The 6,572-nt window shown below is 41.7% G+C and overlaps 1 protein-coding gene across 1 annotated transcript in view; it reads left to right on the top strand.

The window, feature by feature from the left end:
* Window positions 1-5,668: 5,668 nt before the first annotated feature.
* The window catches only part of LOC110505663 (leucine-rich repeat and immunoglobulin-like domain-containing nogo receptor-interacting protein 2), a 38,058-nt gene continuing 37,154 nt past the window's right edge, over window positions 5,669-6,572 (top strand). Inside the window, exon 1 of the mRNA XM_021585041.2 lies at window positions 5,669-6,116. The gene's annotated coding sequence lies outside the window, so the exon portion shown is untranslated. The remainder of the gene's footprint in view (window positions 6,117-6,572) is intronic.

The following is a 6,572-nucleotide window of genomic DNA, read 5'->3' as shown; positions in this document are numbered from 1 at the left end:
GTTTTAAGTATTATCCAATTGCTTTACAGTGAGGGTCAGTGATTTACTCATTTGAAGTCACCATGAAGTTTCATCTCTTCCCTCTTGAGGGTGCTGTGACCCCATTTTGAAGCGCAGGCAGTCATTGGAATAGGTACTTATTTGACCAGCCGGTATGGGACCTTGATTGTCAGTTCTCCACAGACCAAAATCCACAACATAAAACTAGACCTAAAAAATGTATACCAGGTCCAGTGATGGCAGAAAGCCTAAAAGTCAATTGGCAAGGTTACTAATCACAAATGGGCATGGCTACAATTTAGAACATTGTTCCCACGGTGGGAACGGTCTTGTCCAGAGGTGTTATTTTGACATGGAGACTTATTTGACATACATTACAAAGGCCAACAAAAACAAACCCACACTTTATTTCAAGGGTACCTACATAAGGAGGACTTCAAAACCCATTAGTAAACCATATACTTCATTCCAAAGCAGTACATAAACATTTAATTAATCCTAGTACTTTGGCATTACTGTCAGTACTGCGGATATTAGCATACATGCACAAGAAAAATTCCCTTTTAAAGAGTTGAAGTATTCTATTCCATTCTGTACTTGTATTGTAGGCTATAGTGGCGAGGATGACAGCTGATCATTTTACAGAGGGTCTGGTCTGAGCTTTCATTTCACTCCCACTAGTGTGAAGATCAATGGCAAGATTTGTTATATGAGATTATGGGAATAGAAAGGATAATCAGAGACGCACTTAAGGATTTAGTATAATGCCTTTGACTTAGACATACACATGAAACATATGGGAGATCTAATGAGCTGAAGTCATCTGAGAAAATGGTTAACACATACACCGCCTACTAGTGGAATACAGGTAACTGCCAAAATAAAGGAAACCCCAACATAGAATGTCTTAATAGGGTGTTTGGTCACCACAAGCTGTCAGAACAGCTTCAATGCGCTTTGGCATACTGTAGATTCTACAAGTGTCTGGAACTCTCTTGGAGGGATGCGATGCGACACCACCATTCTTCCACGAGAAATTCCATAATTTAGTGTTTTGTTGATGGTGGTAAAAAAACGCTGTCTGAGACGCCGCTCCAGAATCTCTGCTGACTGACACACTCACTCTAAACCCCCTATGCTCCTTTGAGACCCCTCTTTCAAATTCACTGAGATCTCTTCTTCTAGCCATGATAAGCAAAATAATGGGCAACTGGACATTTTTACCCATGAGCCTAATTGCTTAATTAACTCACATGCTTTCAATATACTTTATCCCTCATTTACTTGTTTCCTTTGGCAGTTACCTGATTCCATAGGTAATGACTTTATAGACTCACCACATACAGTGCAATCAGAAAGTATTCAGACCTCTGGACTTTTTCCACATGTATTTTAGGTTACAGCCTTCTTCACAAGTTGTTTTTTCCCCTCATCAATCTACATACAGTGCGCCATAATGACAAAGCAAAAAGTTTTTCCGTAATTTATATTTAAATAAAAAAACGGAGATCACATTTACATAAGTAATCAGACCATTTACTCAGTACTTTGTTGAAACACCTTTTGGCAGCGATTACAGCCTCGAGTCCTCTTGGGTATGACGATACAAGCTTGGCACACCTGTGTTTGTGGTATTTCTCCTGTTCTTCTCTGCAGATCTTCTCAATCTATATCAGGTTGGATGGGCAACGTCGTTGCACAGCTATTTTCAGGTCTCTCCGGAGATGATAGATCGGGTTCAAGTTTAGGCTCTGGCTGGGCCACTCACGGACATTCAGAGACTTGTCCCAAAGCCACTCCTGCGTTGTCTTGGCTGTGTGCATAGGGTCATTGTCCTGTTGGAAGGTGAACCTTCACCCAGTCTGAGGTCTTGAGCGCTCTGGAGCAGGTTTTTATCAAGGATCTCTCCCTGTACTTTGTTCCGTTTATCTTTCCCTCGATCCTGACTAGTCTCCCAGTCCTTGCTGCTGAAAAACATCCCCACAGCATGATGCTGCCACCACCATTCTTCATCATAGGGATGGTGCTAGGTTTACTCCAGATGTGATGTTTGGCATTCAGTCTAAATAATTCATTATTGGTTTCATCAAACCAGAAAACCTTGTTTCTCATGCTCTGAGAGTCCATTAGATGCCTTTTTGGCAAACTCTAAGCAGGCTTTCATGTGCCTTTTACTGAGGAGTGGCTTCCATCTGGCCGCTCTACCATAAAGGCCTGATTGGTAGAGTGCTGCAGAGATGGTTGTCCTTCTGGAAGGTTCCCCCATCTCCACAGAGGAACTCTGGAGCTCTGTCAGAGTGACCATTGGGTTCTTGGTCACCTCCCTGACCAAGGCCCTTCTCCCCAAATTGCTCAGTTTGGCCGGGCGGCCAGCTCTAGGAAGAGTCTTGGTGGTTCCAAACTTCTTCCATTTAAGAAAGATGGAGGCCACTGTTTTCTTGGGTACCGTTTCCCAGAGCTGTGAATCAATATAATCTTAGCGCTCTACGGACAATTCCTTCCACCTCATGGCTTGGTTTTTGCTCTGACATGCACTGTCAATTGTGGGACCTTGTATAGACAGGTGTGTGCCTTTCCAAATCATGTCCAATCAATTGAATTTACTACAGGTGGACTCCAATCAAGTTGTAGAAACATCTCAAGGATGATCAATGAAAACAGGATGCACCTGAGCTCAATTTCTAGTCTCATAGCAAAGGGTCTGAATTGTTATGTAAATAAGGTATTTCATTTGTTTTTGTATTTATACATTTGCAAAAAATTCTAAAAACCTGTTTTCACTTTGTAATTTATGGGGTATTGTGGGTAGATGTATGATGGGGGGAAAATAATTGTATCAATTTTAGAATAAGGCTGTAACTATGTGGAAAAAAGTTAAGGGGTCTGAATACTTTCCAAATGCCCTGTACATGTGTGCATACAGAGCTCCTAGCCTATCCTCCACAAGACCACGATTCCTCAAAGGAAGTAAATGACTGACACACATCCCCAGAGATAGGTCTATACATTTCTTTATTTTTGTATTGATCTACACAGTTTTCAATTCACCAGGCTACTAAATAACAGACTGATTTAACAGTTTCCATTTAATCTTTCATGCCAACTGGCAGCACAATGGGCAGACAGGTGACAATGGAAATATACTATATCCAATTGGTAGAGGCAGGTGTATGGCTCTGGGTAGAGGGTGCTGAGCCAAAAGAGTAGAAGTGTGGGGGAGAATACCTAACATCTGCAAAGCAATTACATCTTAATGGGGACCATCGGGATTAGAGCTCACCATTTAGGTTTATTAGAATAATTACTAGACTGCAACACTAGTTCACTGTGGGTAATACCAGAACTGTGATAGCTGAGTTGCTTTGAGCATAGGGCTGGCAACACCAGGGCAGTGTTCAGTAATGTAATTGTATGGATGATTTGTGCTCTGACTTGATTAAAGCTGGATATAATTATATTGCTTATTATGTTGTGGCATGAATGTTATTTTATGGAACTGTACATTGTTGTTGAACTGCTAATTGAAGACCTGCATTGGTATTGTATGCTATGTATGAAATTGCAAATCAGTAGGGATAAAATGTTTACTTGATTAAAAAAATATATATTTAAATGTAATTAGAATTTTAGAATTTTGGATATACGCTACTTATAGAAAATCATGCATGCCATGCATTTTCCTGAATTATAGAATAGCTTAGATGGTGTAATTTTTTTAAATGCTTCCTTCACAAGGCAGCATGGATGTCATAGTTCTGCCATTTCCTTCAGTTTAGGGCAGTGGGGTGTTGCATCTATTTTGGTCTCCCTTTTCAACCCTCCGTATCAGCTGGCTCAGAGGGAGGCAGCGAAGGCAGTCTGTCACCTCAGGGAGAAGCAGAGAGCTAGTTACAGTAGGGTAGCTAACCCACAGAGAAGCTCAAGCCACAGGTACAGTTGAAGTCGGAAGTTTACATACACTTAGGTTGGAGTCATTAAAACTTGTTTTTCAACCACTCCACAAATGTCTTGTTAACAAATTATAGTTTTGGCAAGTCTGATGTGTCATGCACAAAGTAGATGTCCAAAGTAATTTTTCCAACAATTGTTTACAGACAGATTATTTCACTTATAATTCACTGTATCTCAATTCCAGTGGGTCAGATGTTTACATAAACTAAGTTGACTGCCTTTAAACAGCTTGGAAAATTCCAGAAAATGATGTCATGGCTTTAGAAGCTTCTGATAGGCTAATTGACATCATTTGAGTCAATTGGAGTTGTACCTGTGGATGTATTTCAAGGCCTACCTTCAAACTCAGTGCCTCTTTGCTTGACATCATGGGAAAATCAAAAGAAATCAGCCAAGACCTCAGAAAAATTTTTTTAGACCTTCACAAGTCTGGTTCATCCTTGGGAGCAATTTCGAAATTCCTGAAGGTACCACGTTCATCTGTACAACAATAGTACGCAAGTATAAACACCATGGGACCACGCAGCCGTCATACCGGTCAGGAAGGAGACGTGTTCTGTCTCCTAGAGATGAACGTACTTTGGTGCGAAAAGTGCAAATCAATCCCAGAACAACAGCAAAGGACCTTGTGAAGATGCTGGAGGAAACAGATACAAAAGTATCTATATCCACAGTAAAACGAGTCCTATATCAACATAACCTGAAAGGCCGCTCAGCAAAGAAGAAGCCACTGCTCCAAAACCGCCATTAAAAAAAGCCAGACTACGGTTTGCAACTGCACATCGTTATGTTTGGAGGAAAAAGGGGGAGGCTTGCAAGCCGAAGAACACCATCCCAACTGTGATGCACGGGGATGGCAGCATCATGTTGTGGGGTGCTTTGCTGCAGGAGGTACTGTTGCGCTTCACAAAATAGATGGCATTATGAGGATGGAAAATGATGTGGCTATGTTGAAGCACCATCTTAAGACATCAGTCAGGAAGTTAAAGCTTGGTCTCAAATGGGTCTTCCAAATGGACAATGACCCCAAGCATACTTCCAAAGTTGTGTCAAAATGGCTTAAGGACAACAAAATCAAGGTATTGGAGTGGCCATCACAAAGCCCTGACCTCAATTCTATAGATCATTTGTGGGCAGAACTTAAAAGCGTGTGCGAGCAAGGAGGCCTACAAACCTGACTCAGTTACAGAAATAAAATAAAAAAGGAATAAAAGCTTAAACAAGTCATTCTCACTTCTATTATTCTGACATTTCACATTCTTAAAATAAAATGGTGATCCCAACTGACCTAAGACAGGGAATTTGTACTAGAATTAAATGTCAGGAATTGTGAAAAACTGAGTTTAAATGTTTTTGGCTAAGGTGTATTTAAACTTCCGACTTCAACTGTACATGCTAATGAAGCAAACTGAATCAATAGCACACCCCTATATTACCACAGCAATCATGACTCCTCTTTGTACTGTGAACATACCAGTCAAATGTCCCCAGAGATATAGTTAGAGGAGGATGTCAGAGAAAGTAGAAAATAACGAGAAATTGAATGGAAGAGCTCAAGATGGGAAGGGGTGAAAGGGATAGCCAGGGAGAGGAGTAAAAAACCTGTTTGAGCAGATGTCAGAGAGAAGCTAAGAGAGAGTGAGGCTATGTAAGAGGGAGGGGAGGAGTAAAAGCCCTACTGTAGGTTTTTATTCACCCATTCAGAGCGCAAAGGTAAGGCTGCTCACAGGTGATGTGCAAGAATAGAGTGAAGAGGGGGGAGGATCAGTAGAGCGAGGGGGATAACTGAACCGCTGCCACTTCTCAACAAAGGAGCTCACACCAGTGAAGAGCCTCTCTCAGCCTCATCTCAGTTCATCTCCCCAGATTCGCCTGCCTGGTCCAGTGTCATACAGGGCTTTCGAGATGCTTCGTTAGAACAGTGGGAGGCAGGAGTGCGAATGTGGGGATGAAATGCGCAGTAATCAAAGAGAGAGGGAGATAAAAGGATATTGTTTCAATGAAGGGCAGATTGGAAGGGACGCACAGAGGATTGAGCGGGCACTCCGAGGCAGTGTGTGTGTGTGCGTTAGATTGTGTGTGCGTGTAAGTGTCAGCTTGGCTGCATGCCCCATCTGTGAGCTAATCTGGAATATGGATTTTGAAATGAGGAGCAGCACTTTAAGGTAAGAATCGAGACACCTCAAACTATAGCTGTCACTGAGAATATGCTATATTATTAAGGAATTGTATTTTTTTCCAGAGGGGAGAAATCTTACCAACTGCACTTGTTTCAAATCTGTAACGGACATTTCTAACATAGTGAAGATTTCACTGGCATGACCCTTCAAAGTCTGTCTTCTCTTGCACATACTGTATAGCCAGTAGTAGAGAGTAGTAGATTTCATCATTCTCTTGTTTGAAAACCCCCTGAAAAGGCGTAGTCTTATTCTGTTGTGGATGGGGAATGTGGATGAGTAATATAGGGGCGAGAGGAAACTGGGTGAATTGAAATTAGTCGATGAGGTGGAGGCTGTGTGAGATTATCAGTGGGTGAGGAGTGTGGATGAGGTTGAACGAGCGGATAGCTCTGTGGATGAGGTGAGTTTTGTGCTAGTGTATGTATATGCCCGTGTGATAGT

Source organism: Oncorhynchus mykiss, chromosome 25, assembly GCF_013265735.2.
Source record: "Oncorhynchus mykiss isolate Arlee chromosome 25, USDA_OmykA_1.1, whole genome shotgun sequence".
Lineage (NCBI taxonomy): Eukaryota > Metazoa > Chordata > Actinopteri > Salmoniformes > Salmonidae > Oncorhynchus > Oncorhynchus mykiss.
Note: the sequence above shows the minus strand (reverse complement) of the source record. Positions and strands in the feature narration are given on the sequence as shown.